We start from the raw sequence: 17082 nt of genomic DNA on the forward strand, positions 1-17082 counted from the left end.
TGTCGCGGACATGCGCAGAGATCATCTGTATGCCTAGCATTGTGCATTTAGAACTAGATTTCTCTCACATTTTGAACTTGGTTATTGGTGTCAAGAATCTTAGACTGCTGCTTTGTACGAGGTCAGCGTGGCCTGGTGTACTGAACGGCTTATCCTGTAACATTCCTTTTTGGTTGTCTTAAGTTCGAGTCTGGAAGCCGTTGATTAATTATTTTAATATTTATTTTTTTAATTATTTTTCTCCACACTTACTCTATAGATACTTGGAATTTGAAAAATATTTGTACTTCCAGAAATATAATATTAAGTGTCAAAATATATATACATTTAATTGAAATTTTAAGCGTCGATGTCTCGGACATGCGCAGAGATCATCTGTATGCCTAGCATTGTGCAGTTAGAAATAGATTTCCCTCACATTTTGAACTTGGTTATTGGTGTCAAGAATCTTAGACTGCTGCTCTGTCCGAGTTCAGCGTGACCTGGTGTACTGAACGGCTTATCGCGTAACATTCCTTTTTGGTTGTCTTAAGTCCGAGTCTGGAAGCCGTTGATTAATTATTTTTATATTTATTTTTTTCCACACTTACTCTATAGATACTTGGAATTTGAAAAATATTTGTACTTCCAGAAATATAATATTAAATGTCAAAATATATATACATTTAATTGAAATTTTAAGCGTCGATGTCTTGGACATGCGCAGAGATCATCTGTATACCTAGCATTGTGCAGTTAGAAATAGATTTCCCTCACATTTTGAATTCGGTTATTGGTGTCAAGAATCTTAGATTGCTGCTCTCACCGAGGTCAGCGTGGCCTGGTGTACTGAACGGCTTATCGCGTAACATTCCTTTTTGGTTGTCTTAAGTTCGAGTCTGGAAGCCGTTGATTAATTATTTTTATATTTATTTTTTTAATTATTTTTTTCCACCCTTACTCTGTATATACTTGGAATTTGAAAAATATTTGTACTTCCAGAAATATAATATTAAATGTCAAAATATATATACATTTAATTGAAATTTTAAGCGTCGATGTCGCGGACATGCGCAGAGATCATCTGTATGCCTAGCATTGTGCAGTTAGAAATATATTTCCCTCACATTTTGAACTTGGTTATTGGTGTCCAGAATCTTAGACTGCTGCTCTGTCCGGTCAGCGTAGCCTGGTGTACTGAACGGCTTATCGCGTAACATTCCTTTTTGGTTGTCTTAAGTTCGAGTCTGGAAGTCGTTGATTAATTATTTTTATATTTATTTTTTTAATTATTTTTTTCCACACTTACTCTATAGATACTTGGAATTTGAAAAATATTTGTACTTCCAGAAATATAATATTAAATGTCAAAATATATATACATTTAATTGAAATTTTAAGCGTCGATGTCTCGGACATGCGCAGAGATCATCTGTATGCCTAGCATTGTGCAGTTAGAAATAGATTTCCCTCGCATTTTGAACTTGGTTATTGGTGTCAAGAATCTTAGATTGCTGCTCTGTCGAGGTCTGCGTGGCCTGTTGTACTGAACGGCTTATCGCTTAACATTCCTTTTTGGTTGTCTTAAGTTCGAGTCTGGAAGTCGTTGATTAATTATTTTTATATTTATTTTTTTAATTATTTTTTTCCACACTTACTCTATAGATACTTGGAATTTGAAAAATATTTGTACTTCCAGAAATATAATATTAAATGTCAAAATATATATACATTTAATTGAAATTTTAAGCGTCGATGTCTCGGACATGCGCAGAGATCATCTGTATGCCTAGCATTGTGCAATTAGAAATAGATTTCCCTCGCATTTTGAACTTGGTTATTAATGTCAAGAATCTTAGATTGCTGCTCTGTCGAGGTCTGCGTGGCCTGTTGTACTGAACGGCTTATCGCTTAACGTTCCTTTTTGGTTGTCTTAAGTCCGAGTCTGGAAGCCGTTGATTAATTATTTTTATATTTATTTTTTTCCACACTTACTCTATAGATACTTGGAATTTGAAAAATATTTGTACTTCCAGAAATATAATATTAAATGTCAAAATATATATACATTTATTTGAAATTTTAAGCGTTGATGTCTCGGACATGCGCAGAGATCAACTGTATGCCTAGCATTGTGCAGTTAGAAATAGATTTCCCTCACATTTTGAACTTGGTTATTGGTGTCAAGAATCTTAGACTGCTGCTCTGTCCGAGTTCAGCGTGACCTGGTGTATTGAACGGCTTATCGCGTAACATTCCTTTTTGGTTGTCTTAAGTCCGAGTCTGGAAGCCGTTGATTAATTATTTTTATATTTATTTTTTTCCACACTTACTCTATAGATACTTGGAATTTGAAAAATATTTGTACTTCCAGAAATATAATATTAAATGTCAAAATATATATACATTTAATTGAAATTTTAAGCGTCGATGTCTCGGACATGCGCAGAGATCATCTGTATGCCTAGCATTGTGAAGTTAGAAATAGATTTCCCTCACATTTTGAACTTGGTTATTGGTGTCAAGAATCTTAGACTGCTGTTCTGTCCGAGGTCAGCGTGGCCTGGTGAACTGAACGGCTTATCGCGTAACATTCCTTTTTGGTTGTCTTAAGTTCGAGTCTGGAAGTCGTTGATTAATTATTTTTATATATATTTTTTTAATTATTTTTCTCCACACTTACTCTATAGATACTTGGAATTTGAAAAATATTTGTACTTCCAGAAATATAATATTAAGTGTCAAAATATATATACATTTATTTGAAATTTTAAGCGTCGATGACTCGGACATGCGCAGATATCATCTGTATGCCTAGCAATGTGAAGTTAGAAATAGATTTCTCTCACATTTTGAACTTGGTTATTAGTGTCAAGAATCGTAGACTGCTGCTCTGTCCGAGGTCAGCGTGGCCTGGTGTACTGAACGGCTTATGGTGTAACATTCCTTTTTGGTTGTCTTAAGTTCGAGTCTGGAAGCCGTTGATTAATTATTTTAATATTTATTTTTTTTAATTATTTTTCTCCACACTTACTCTATAGATACTTGGAATTTGAAAAATATTTGTACTTCCAGAAATATAATATTAAATGTCAAAATATATATACATTTAATTGAAATTTTAAGCGTCGATGTCTCGGACATGCGCAGAGATCATCTGTATGCCTAGCATTGTGCAGTTAGAAATAGATTTCCCTCACATTTTGAACTTGGTTATTGGTGTCAAGAATCTTAGACTGCTGCTCTGTCGATGTCAGAGTGGCCTGTTGTACTGAACGGCTTAACGCGTAACATTCGTTTTTGGTTGGCTTAAGTTCGAGTCTGGAAGCCGTTGATTAATTATTTTTATATTTATTTTTTTAATTATTTTTTTCCACACTTACTCTATAGATACTTGGGATTTCGAAAATATTTGTACTTCCAGAAATATAATATTAAATGTCAAAATATCTATACATTTAATTGAAATTTTAAGCGTCGATGTCTCTTACATGCGCAGACATCATCTGTATGCTTAGCATTGTGCATTTGGAACTAGATTTCCCTCACATTTTGAACTTGGTTATTGGTGTCAAGAATCTTAGATTGCTGCTCTCACCGAGGTCAGCGTGGCCTGGTGTACTGAACGGCTTATCGCGTAACATTCCTTTTTGGTTGGCTTAAGTTCGAGTCTGGAAGCCGTTGATTAATTATTTTTATATTTATTTTTTTAATTATTTTTTTCCACACTTACTCTATAGATACTTGGGATTTCAAAAATATTTGTACTTCCAGAAATATAATATTAAATGTCAAAATATCTATACATTTATTTGAAATTTTAAGCGTCGATGTCTCGGACATGCGCAGAGATCATCTGTATGCCTAGCATTGTGCAGTTAGAAATAGATTTCCCTCACATTTTGAACTTGGTTATTGGTGTCAAGAATCTTAGACTGCTGTTCTGTCCGAGGTCAGCGTGGCCTGGTGAACTGAACGGCTTATCGCGTAACATTCCTTTTTGGTTGTCTTAAGTTCGAGTCTGGAAGTCGTTGATTAATTATTTTTATATATATTTTTTTTAATTATTTTTATCCACACTTACTCTATAGATACTTGGAATTTGAAAAATATTTGTACTTCCAGAAATATAATATTAAATGTCAAAATATCTATAAATTTAATTGAAATTTTAAGCGTCGATGTCTCGGACATGCGCAGAGATCATCTGTATGCTTAGCAATGTGCATTTTGAACTAGATTTCCCTCAAATTTTGAACTTGGTTATTGGTGTCAAGAATCTTAGACTGCTTTTCTGCCCGAGGTCAGCGTGGCCTTTTTTACTGAACGGCTTATCGCGTAACATTCCTTTTTGGTTGGCTTAAGTTCGAGTCTGGAAGCCGTTGATTAATTATTTTTATATTTATTTTTTTAATTATTTTTTTCCACACTTACTCTATAGATACTTGGAATTTGAAAAATATTTGTACTTCCAGAAATATAATATTAAATGTCAAAATATCTATAAATTTAATTGAAATTTTAAGCGTCGATGTCTCGGACATGCGCAGAGATCATCTGTATGCTTAGCAATGTGCATTTTGAACTAGATTTCCCTCAAATTTTGATCTTGGTTATTGGTGTCAAGAATCTTAGACTGCTTTTCTGTCCGAGGTCAGCGTGGCCTTTTTTACTGAACGGCTTATCGCGTAAAATTCCTTTTTGGTTGTCTTAAGTTCGAGTCTGGAAGCCGTTGATTAATTATTTTTATATTTATTTTTTTAATTATTTTTTTCCACACTTACTCTATAGATACTTGGGATTTCAAAAATATTTGTACTTCCAGAAATATAATATTAAATGTCAAAATATCTATACATTTAATTGAAATTTTAAGTGTCGATGTCTCGGACATGCGCAGACATCATCTGTATGCTTAGCATTGTGCATTTGGAACTAGATTTCCCTCACATTTTGAACTTGGTTATTGGTGTCAAGAATCTTAGATTGCTGCTCTCACCGAGGTCAGCGTGGCCTGGTGTACTGAACGGCTTATCGCGTAATATTCCTTTTTGGTTGTCTTAAGTTCGAGTCTGGAAGCCGTTGATTAATTATTTTTATATTTATTTTTTTTAATTATTTTTATCCACACTTACTCTGTAGATACTTGGAATTTGAAAAATATTTGTACTTCCAGAAATATAATATTAAGTGTCAAAATATACATACATTTAATTGAAATTTTAAGCGTCGATGTCTCGGACATGCGCAGAGATCATCTGTATGCCTAGCATTGTGCAGTTAGAAATAGATTTCATTCACATTTTTAACTTGGTTATTGGTGTCAAGAATCTTAGACTGCTGCTCCGTCGATGTCAGCGTGGCCTGTTGTACTGAAAGGCTTAACGCGTAACATTCCTTTTTGGTTGGCTTAAGTTCGAGTCTGGAAGCCGTTGATTAATTATTTTTATATTTATTTTTTTAATTATTTTTTTCCACACTTACTCTATAGATACTTGGGATTTCAAAAATATTTGTACTTCCAGAAATATAATATTAAATGTCAAAATATCTATACATTTATTTGAAATTTTAAGCGTCGATGTCTCGGACATGCGCAGAGATCATCTGTATGCCTAGCATTGTGCATTTAGAACTAGATTTCCCTCACATTTTGAACTTGGTTATTGGTGTCAAGAATCTTAGACTGCTGCTCTGTCGAGGTCAGCGTGGCCTGTTGTACAGAACGGCTTAACGCGTAACATTCCTTTTTGGTTGTCTTAAGTTCGAGTCTGGAAGCCGTTGATTAATTGTTTTTATATTTATTTTTTTAATTATTTTTTTCCACACTTACTCTATAGATACTTGGAATTTGAAAAATATTTGTACTTCCAGAAATATAATATTAAATGTCAAAATATCTATAAATTTAATTGAAATTTTAAGCGTCGATGTCTCGGACATGCGCAGAGATCATCTGTATGCTTAGCAATGTGCATTTTGAACTAGATTTCCCTCAAATTTTGATCTTGGTTATTGGTGTCAAGAATCTTAGACTGCTTTTCTGTCCGAGGTCAGCGTGGCCTTTTTTACTGAACGGCTTATCGCGTAAAATTCCTTTTTGGTTGTCTTAAGTTCGAGTCTGGAAGCCGTTGATTAATTATTTTTATATTTATTTTTTTTAATTATTTTTATCCACACTTACTAGATAGATACTTGGAATTTGAAAAATATTTGTACTTCCAGAAATATAATATTAAATGTCAAAATATCTATACATTTATTTGAAATTTTAAGCGTCGATGTCTCGGACATGCGCAGAGATCATCTGTATGCCTAGCATTGTGCAGTTAGAAATAGATTTCCCTCACATTTTGAACTTGGTTATTGGTGTCAAGAATCTTAGACTGCTGTTCTGTCCGAGGTCAGCGTGGCCTGGTGAACTGAACGGCTTATCGCGTAACATTCCTTTTTGGTTGTCTTAAGTTCGAGTCTGGAAGTCGTTGATTAATTATTTTTATATATATTTTTTTTAATTATTTTTATCCACACTTACTCTATAGATACTTGGAATTTGAAAAATATTTGTACTTCCAGAAATATAATATTAAATGTCAAAATATCTATAAATTTAATTGAAATTTTAAGCGTCGATGTCTCGGACATGCGCAGAGATCATCTGTATGCTTAGCAATGTGCATTTTGAACTAGATTTCCCTCAAATTTTGAACTTGGTTATTGGTGTCAAGAATCTTAGACTGCTTTTCTGCCCGAGGTCAGCGTGGCCTTTTTTACTGAACGGCTTATCGCGTAACATTCCTTTTTGGTTGGCTTAAGTTCGAGTCTGGAAGCCGTTGATTAATTATTTTTATATTTATTTTTTTAATTATTTTTTTCCACACTTACTCTATAGATACTTGGAATTTGAAAAATATTTGTACTTCCAGAAATATAATATTAAATGTCAAAATATCTATAAATTTAATTGAAATTTTAAGCGTCGATGTCTCGGACATGCGCAGAGATCATCTGTATGCTTAGCAATGTGCATTTTGAACTAGATTTCCCTCAAATTTTGATCTTGGTTATTGGTGTCAAGAATCTTAGACTGCTTTTCTGTCCGAGGTCAGCGTGGCCTTTTTTACTGAACGGCTTATCGCGTAAAATTCCTTTTTGGTTGTCTTAAGTTCGAGTCTGGAAGCCGTTGATTAATTATTTTTATATTTATTTTTTTAATTATTTTTTTCCACACTTACTCTATAGATACTTGGGATTTCAAAAATATTTGTACTTCCAGAAATATAATATTAAATGTCAAAATATCTATACATTTAATTGAAATTTTAAGTGTCGATGTCTCGGACATGCGCAGACATCATCTGTATGCTTAGCATTGTGCATTTGGAACTAGATTTCCCTCACATTTTGAACTTGGTTATTGGTGTCAAGAATCTTAGATTGCTGCTCTCACCGAGGTCAGCGTGGCCTGGTGTACTGAACGGCTTATCGCGTAATATTCCTTTTTGGTTGTCTTAAGTTCGAGTCTGGAAGCCGTTGATTAATTATTTTTATATTTATTTTTTTTAATTATTTTTATCCACACTTACTCTGTAGATACTTGGAATTTGAAAAATATTTGTACTTCCAGAAATATAATATTAAGTGTCAAAATATACATACATTTAATTGAAATTTTAAGCGTCGATGTCTCGGACATGCGCAGAGATCATCTGTATGCCTAGCATTGTGCAGTTAGAAATAGATTTCATTCACATTTTTAACTTGGTTATTGGTGTCAAGAATCTTAGACTGCTGCTCCGTCGATGTCAGCGTGGCCTGTTGTACTGAAAGGCTTAACGCGTAACATTCCTTTTTGGTTGGCTTAAGTTCGAGTCTGGAAGCCGTTGATTAATTATTTTTATATTTATTTTTTTAATTATTTTTTTCCACACTTACTCTATAGATACTTGGGATTTCAAAAATATTTGTACTTCCAGAAATATAATATTAAATGTCAAAATATCTATACATTTATTTGAAATTTTAAGCGTCGATGTCTCGGACATGCGCAGAGATCATCTGTATGCCTAGCATTGTGCATTTAGAACTAGATTTCCCTCACATTTTGAACTTGGTTATTGGTGTCAAGAATCTTAGACTGCTGCTCTGTCGAGGTCAGCGTGGCCTGTTGTACAGAACGGCTTAACGCGTAACATTCCTTTTTGGTTGTCTTAAGTTCGAGTCTGGAAGCCGTTGATTAATTGTTTTTATATTTATTTTTTTAATTATTTTTTTCCACACTTACTCTATAGATACTTGGAATTTGAAAAATATTTGTACTTCCAGAAATATAATATTAAATGTCAAAATATCTATACATTTATTTGAAATTTTAAGCGTCGATGTCTCGGACATGCGCAGAGATCATCTGTATGCCTAGCATTGTGCAGTTAGAAATAGATTTCCCTCACATTTTGAACTTGGTTATTGGTGTCAAGAATCTTAGACTGCTGTTCTGTCCGAGGTCAGCGTGGCCTGGTGAACTGAACGGCTTATCGCGTAACATTCCTTTTTGGTTGTCTTAAGTTCGAGTCTGGAAGTCGTTGATTAATTATTTTTATATATATTTTTTTAATTATTTTTATCCACACTTACTCTATAGATACTTGGAATTTGAAAAATATTTGTACTTCCAGAAATATAATATTAAATGTCAAAATATCTATAAATTTAATTGAAATTTTAAGCGTCGATGTCTCGGACATGCGCAGAGATCATCTGTATGCTTAGCAATGTGCATTTTGAACTAGATTTCCCTCAAATTTTGAACTTGGTTATTGGTGTCAAGAATCTTAGACTGCTTTTCTGCCCGAGGTCAGCGTGGCCTTTTTTACTGAACGGCTTATCGCGTAACATTCCTTTTTGGTTGGCTTAAGTTCGAGTCTGGAAGCCGTTGATTAATTATTTTAATATTTATTTTTTTAATTATTTTTTTCCACACTTACTCTATAGATACTTGGGATTTCAAAAATATTTGTACTTCCAGAAATATAATATTAAATGTCAAAATATCTATACATTTATTTGAAATTTTAAGCGTCGATGTCTCGGACATGCGCAGAGATCATCTGTATGCCTAGCATTGTGCATTTAGAACTAGATTTCCCTCACATTTTGAACTTGGTTATTGGTGTCAAGAATCTTAGACTGCTGCTCTGTCGAGGTCAGCGTGGCCTGTTGTACAGAACGGCTTAACGCCTAACATTCCTTTTTGGTTGTCTTAAGTTCGAGTCTGGAAGCCGTTGATTAATTGTTTTTATATTTATTTTTTTAATTATTTTTTTCCACACTTACTCTATAGATACTTGGAATTTGAAAAATATTTGTACTTCCAGAAATATAATATTAAATGTCAAAATATCTATAAATTTAATTGAAATTTTAAGCGTCGATGTCTCGGACATGCGCAGAGATCATCTGTATGCTTAGCAATGTGCATTTTGAACTAGATTTCCCTCAAATTTTGATCTTGGTTATTGGTGTCAAGAATCTTAGACTGCTTTTCTGTCCGAGGTCAGCGTGGCCTTTTTTACTGAACGGCTTATCGCGTAAAATTCCTTTTTGGTTGTCTTAAGTTCGAGTCTGGAAGCCGTTGATTAATTATTTTTATATTTATTTTTTTTAATTATTTTTATCCACACTTACTAGATAGATACTTGGAATTTGAAAAATATTTGTACTTCCAGAAATATAATATTAAATGTCAAAATATCTATACATTTATTTGAAATTTTAAGCGTCGATGTCTCGGACATGCGCAGAGATCATCTGTATGCCTAGCATTGTGCAGTTAGAAATAGATTTCCCTCACATTTTGAACTTGGTTATTGGTGTCAAGAATCTTAGACTGCTGTTCTGTCCGAGGTCAGCGTGGCCTGGTGAACTGAACGGCTTATCGCGTAACATTCCTTTTTGGTTGTCTTAAGTTCGAGTCTGGAAGTCGTTGATTAATTATTTTTATATATATTTTTTTTAATTATTTTTTATCCACACTTACTCTATAGATACTTGGAATTTGAAAAATATTTGTACTTCCAGAAATATAATATTAAATGTCAAAATATCTATAAATTTAATTGAAATTTTAAGCGTCGATGTCTCGGACATGCGCAGAGATCATCTGTATGCTTAGCAATGTGCATTTTGAACTAGATTTCCCTCAAATTTTGAACTTGGTTATTGGTGTCAAGAATCTTAGACTGCTTTTCTGCCCGAGGTCAGCGTGGCCTTTTTTACTGAACGGCTTATCGCGTAACATTCCTTTTTGGTTGGCTTAAGTTCGAGTCTGGAAGCCGTTGATTAATTATTTTTATATTTATTTTTTTAATTATTTTTTTCCACACTTACTCTATAGATACTTGGGATTTCAAAAATATTTGTACTTCCAGAAATATAATATTAAATGTCAAAATATCTATACATTTATTTGAAATTTTAAGCGTCGATGTCTCGGACATGCGCAGAGATCATCTGTATGCCTAGCATTGTGCATTTAGAACTAGATTTCCCTCACATTTTGAACTTGGTTATTGGTATCAAGAATCTTAGACTGCTGCTCTGTCGAGGTCAGCGTGGCCTGTTGTACAGAACGGCTTAACGCGTAACATTCCTTTTTGGTTGTCTTAAGTTCGAGTCTGGAAGCCGTTGATTAATTGTTTTTATATTTATTTTTTTAATTATTTTTTTCCACACTTACTCTATAGATACTTGGAATTTGAAAAATATTTGTACTTCCAGAAATATAATATTAAATGTCAAAATATCTATAAATTTAATTGAAATTTTAAGCGTCGATGTCTCGGACATGCGCAGAGATCATCTGTATGCTTAGCAATGTGCATTTTGAACTAGATTTCCCTCAAATTTTGATCTTGGTTATTGGTGTCAAGAATCTTAGACTGCTTTTCTGTCCGAGGTCAGCGTGGCCTTTTTTACTGAACGGCTTATCGCGTAAAATTCCTTTTTGGTTGTCTTAAGTTCGAGTCTGGAAGCCGTTGATTAATTATTTTTATATTTATTTTTTTAATTATTTTTTTCCACACTTACTCTATAGATACTTGGGATTTCAAAAATATTTGTACTTCCAGAAATATAATATTAAATGTCAAAATATCTATACATTTAATTGAAATTTTAAGTGTCGATGTCTCGGACATGCGCAGACATCATCTGTATGCTTAGCATTGTGCATTTGGAACTAGATTTCCCTCACATTTTGAACTTGGTTATTGGTGTCAAGAATCTTAGATTGCTGCTCTCACCGAGGTCAGCGTGGCCTGGTGTACTGAACGGCTTATCGCGTAATATTCCTTTTTGGTTGTCTTAAGTTCGAGTCTGGAAGCCGTTGATTAATTATTTTTATATTTATTTTTTTTAATTATTTTTATCCACACTTACTCTGTAGATACTTGGAATTTGAAAAATATTTGTACTTCCAGAAATATAATATTAAGTGTCAAAATATACATACATTTAATTGAAATTTTAAGCGTCGATGTCTCGGACATGCGCAGAGATCATCTGTATGCCTAGCATTGTGCAGTTAGAAATAGATTTCATTCACATTTTTAACTTGGTTATTGGTGTCAAGAATCTTAGACTGCTGCTCCGTCGATGTCAGCGTGGCCTGTTGTACTGAAAGGCTTAACGCGTAACATTCCTTTTTGGTTGGCTTAAGTTCGAGTCTGGAAGCCGTTGATTAATTATTTTTATATTTATTTTTTTAATTATTTTTTTCCACACTTACTCTATAGATACTTGGGATTTCAAAAATATTTGTACTTCCAGAAATATAATATTAAATGTCAAAATATCTATACATTTATTTGAAATTTTAAGCGTCGATGTCTCGGACATGCGCAGAGATCATCTGTATGCCTAGCATTGTGCAGTTAGAAATAGATTTCACTCACATTTTGAACTTGGTTATTGGTGTCAAGAATCTTAGACTGCTGTTCTGTCCGAGGTCAGCGTGGCCTGGTGAACTGAACAGCTTATCGCGTAACATTCCTTTTTGGTTGTCTTAAGTTCGAGTCTGGAAGTCGTTGATTAATTATTTTTATATATTTTTTTTAATTATTTTTCTCCACACTTACTCTATAGATACTTGGAATTTGAAAAATATTTGTACTTCCAGAAATATAATATTAAGTGTCAAAATATATATACATTTATTTAAATTTTAAGCGTCGATGTCTCGGACATGCGCAGAGATCATCTGTATGCCTAGCATTGTGCAGTTAGAAATAGATTTCCCTCACATTTTGAACTTGGTTATTGGTGTCAAGAATTTTAGACCCCTGCTCTGTCCGAGTTCAGCGTGACCTGGTGTACTGAACGGCTTATCGCGTAACATTCCTTTTTGGTTGTCTTAAGTCCGAGTCTGGAAGCCGTTGATTAATTATTTTTATATTTATTTTTTTAATTATTTTTTTCCACACTTACTCTATAGATACTTGGAATTTGAAAAATATTTGTACTTCCAGAAATATAATATTAAATGTCAAAATATCTATAAATTTAATTGAAATTTTAAGCGTCGATGTCTTGGACATGCGCAGAGATCATCTGTATGCCTAGCATAGTGCAGTTAGAAATAGATTTCCCTCACATTTTGAACTTGGTTATTGGTGTCAAGAATCTTAGACTGCTGCTCTGTCGATGTCAGCGTGGCCTGTTGTACAGAACGGCTTAACGCGTAACATTCCTTTTTGGTTGTCTTAAGTTCGAGTCTGGAAGCCGTTGATTAATTATTTTTATATATATTTTTTTAATTATTTTTCTCCACACTTATTCTATAGATACTTGGAATTTGAAAAATATTTGTACTTCCAGAAATATAATATTAAATGTCAAAATATCTATACATTTAATTGAAATTTTAAGCGTCGATGTCTCGGACATGCGCAGAGATCATCTGTATGCTTAGCATTGTGCATTTTGAACTATATTTCCCTCAAATTTTGAACTCAGTTATTGGTGTCCAGAATCTTAGATTGCTGCTGTCACCGAGGTCAGCGTGGCCTGGTGTACTGAACGGCTTATCGCGTAACATTCCTTTTTGGTTGTCTTAAGTTCGAGTCTGGAAGCCGTTGATTAATTATTTTTATATTTATTTTTTTTAATTATTTTTATCTACACTTACTCTATAGATACTTGGAATTTGAAAAATATTTGTACTTCCAGAAATATAATATTAAATGTCAAAATATCTATACATTTAATTGAAATTTTAAGCGTCGATGTCTCGGAAATGCGCAGACATCATCTGTATGCTTAGCATTGTGCATTTAGAACTAGATTTCCCTCACATTTTGAACTTGGTTATTGGTGTCAAGAATCTTAGATTGCTGCTCTCGCCGAGGTCAGCGTGGCCTGGTGTACTGAACGGCTTATCGCGTAACATTCCTTTTTGGTTGTCTTAAGTTCGAGTCTGGAAGCCATTGATTAATTAATTTTATTTTTATTTTTTTTAATTATTTTTTTCCACCCTTACTCTGTAGATACTTGGAATTTGAAAAATATTTGTACTTCCAGAAATATAATATTAAATGTCAAAATATCTATACATTTAATTGAAATTTTAAGCGTCGATGTCTCGGACATGCGCAGAGATCATCTGTATGCCTAGCATTGTGCATTTAGAACTAGATTTCTCTCACATTTTGAACTTGGTTATTAGTGTCAAGAATCGTAGACTGCTGCTCTGTCCGAGGTCAGCGTGGCCTGGTGTACTGAACGGCTTATCGTGTAACATTCCTTTTTGGTTGTCTTAAGTTCGAGTCTGGAAGCCGTTGATTAATTATTTTATTATTTATTTTTTTTAATTATTTTTCTCCACACTTACTCCATAGATACTTGGAATTTGAAAAATATTTGTACTTCCAGAAATATAATATTAAATGTCAAAATATATATACATTTAATTGAAATTTTAAGCGTCGATGTCTCGGACATGCGCAGAGATCATCTGTATGCCTAGCATTGTGCAGTTAGAAATAGATTTCCCTCACATTTTTAACTTGGTTATTGGTGTCAAGAATCCTAGACTGCTGCTCTGTCGATGTCAGCGTGGCCTGTTGTACTGAACGGCTTAACGCGTAACATTCCTTTTTGGTTGTCTTAAGTTCGAGTCTGGAAGCCGTTGATTAATTATTTTTATATTTATTTTTTTTAATTATTTTTATCCACACTTACTCTATAGATACTTTGAATTTGAAAAATATTTGTACTTCCAGAAATATAATATTAAATGTCAAAATATCTATACATTTAATTGAAATTTGAAGCGTCGATGTCTCGGAAATGCGCAGACATCATCTGTATGCTTAGCATTGTGCATTTAGAACTAGATTTCCCTCACATTTTGAACTTGGTTATTGGTGTCAAGAATCTTAGATTGCTGCTCTCACCGAGGTCAGCGTGGCCTGGTGTACTGAACGGCTTATCGCGTAACATTCCTTTTTGGTTGTCTTAAGTTCGAGTCTGGAAGCCGTTGATTAATTATTTTTATATTTATTTTTTTAATTATTTTTTTCCACACTTACTCTATAGATACTTGGAATTTGAAAAATATTTGTACTTCCAGAAATATAATATTAAATGTCAAAATATATATACATATAATTGAAATTTTAAGCGTCGATGTCTCGGACATGCGCTGAGATCATCTATATGCCTAGCATTGTACAGTTAGAAATAGATTTCCCTCACATTTTGAACTTGGTTATTGGTGTCAAGAATCTTAGATTGCTTCTCTCACCGAGGTCAGCGTGGCCTGGTGTACTGAGCGGCTTATCGCATAACATTCCTTTTTGGTTGTCTTAAGTTCGAGTCTGGAAGCCGTTGATTAATTATTTTTATATTTATTTTTTTTAATTATTTTTCTCCACACTTACTCTATAGATACTTGGAATTTGAAAAAAATTTGTACTTCCAGAAATATAATATTAAATGTCAAAATATATATACATTTAATTGAAATTTTAAGCGTCGATGTCTCGGACATGCGCTGAGATCATCTGTATGCCTAGCATTGTACAGTTAGAAATAGATTTCCCTCACATTTTGAACTTGGTTATTGGTGTCAAGAATCTTAGATTGCTTCTCTCACCGAGGTCAGCGTGGCCTGGTGTACTGAGCGGCTTATCGCATAACATTCCTTTTTGGTTGTCTTAAGTTCGAGTCTGGAAGCCGTTGATTAATTATTTTTATATTTATTTTTTTTAATTATTTTTCTCCACACTTACTCTATAGATACTTGGAATTTGAAAAAAATTTGTACTTCCAGAAATATAATATTAAATGTCAAAATATCTATACATTTAATTGAAATTTTAAGCGTGGATGTCTCGGACATTCGCAGACATCATCTGTATGCTTAGTATTGTGCATTTAGAACTAGATTTCCCTCACATTTTGAACTTAGTTATGAACCGAGGTCAGGGTGGCCTGGTGTACTGAACGGCTTATCGCGTAACATTCCTTTTTGGTTGGCTTAAGTTCCAGTCTGGAAGCCGTTGATTAATTATTTTAATATCGCGTAACATTCCTTTTTGGTTGGCTTAAGTTCCAGTCTGGAAGCCGTTGATTAATTATTTTAATATTTATTTTTTTTAAGCCGTGTCAAGAGTCTTAGATTGCTGCTCTCACCGAGGTCAGCGTGGCCTGGTGTACTGAACGGCTTATCGCGTAAAATTAATTTTTTTTTGTCTTAAGTTCGAGTCTGGAAGTCGTTGATTAATTATTTTTATATTTATTTTTTTTAATTGTATTTCTCCACACTTACTCTATAGATACTTGGAATTTGAAAAATATTTGTACTTCCAGAAAAATAATATTAAATGTCAAAATATCTATACATTTAATTGAAATTTTAAGCGTCGATGTCTCGGACATGCGCAGACATCATCTGTATGCTTAGCATTGTGCATTTAGAACTAGATTTCCCTCACATTTTGAACATGGTTATTGGTGTCAAGAATCTTAGATTGCTGCTGTCACCGAGGTCAGGGTGGCCTTGTGTACTGAACGGCTTATCGCGTAACATTCCTTTTTGGTTGGCTTAAGTTCCAGTCTGGAAGCCGTTGATTAATTATTTTAATATTTATTTTTTTTAATTATTTTTCTCCACACTTACTCTATAGATACTTGGAATTTGAAATATATTTGTACTTCCAGAAATATAATATTAAATGGCAAAATATCTATACATTTAAGTGAAATTTTCAGCGTCGATGTCTCGGACATGCGCATACATCATCTGTATGCTTAGCATTGTGCATTTAGAACTAGATTTCCCTCACATTTTGAACTTGGTTATTGGTGTCAAGAATCTTAGATTGCTGCTGTCACCGAGGTCAGCGTGGCCTGGTGTACTGAACGGCTTATCGCGTAACATTCGTTTTTGGTTGTCTTAAGTTCGAGTCTGGAAGCCGTTGATTAATTATTTTTATATTTATTTTTTTTAATTATTTTTATCCACACTTACTCTATAGATACTTTGAATTTGAAAAATATTTGTACTTCCAGAAATATAATATTAAATGTCAAAATATCTATACATTTAATTGAAATTTGAAGCGTCGATGTCTCGGAAATGCGCAGACATCATCTGTATGCTTAGCATTGTGCATTTAGAACTAGATTTCCCTCACATTTTGAACTTGGTTATTGGTGTCAAGAATCTTAGATTGCTGCTCTCACCGAGGTCAGAGTGGCCTGGTGTACTGAACGGCTTATCGCGTAACATTCCTTTTTGGTTGTCTTAAGTTCGAGTCTGGAAGCCGTTGATTAATTATTTTTATATTTATTTTTTTAATTATTTTTTTCCACACTTACTCTATAGATACTTGGAATTTGAAAAATATTTGTACTTCCAGAAATATAATATTAAATGTCAAAATATATATACATATAATTGAAATTTTAAGCGTCGATGTCTCGGACATGCGCTGAGATCATCTGTATGCCTAGCATTGTACAGTTAGAAATAGATTTCCCTCACATTTTGAACTTGGTTATTGGTGTCAAGAATCTTAGATTGCTTCTCTCACCGAGGTCAGC

Source organism: Argiope bruennichi, chromosome 1 (assembly GCF_947563725.1).
Source record: "Argiope bruennichi chromosome 1, qqArgBrue1.1, whole genome shotgun sequence".
NCBI classification, from domain to species: domain Eukaryota; kingdom Metazoa; phylum Arthropoda; class Arachnida; order Araneae; family Araneidae; genus Argiope; species Argiope bruennichi.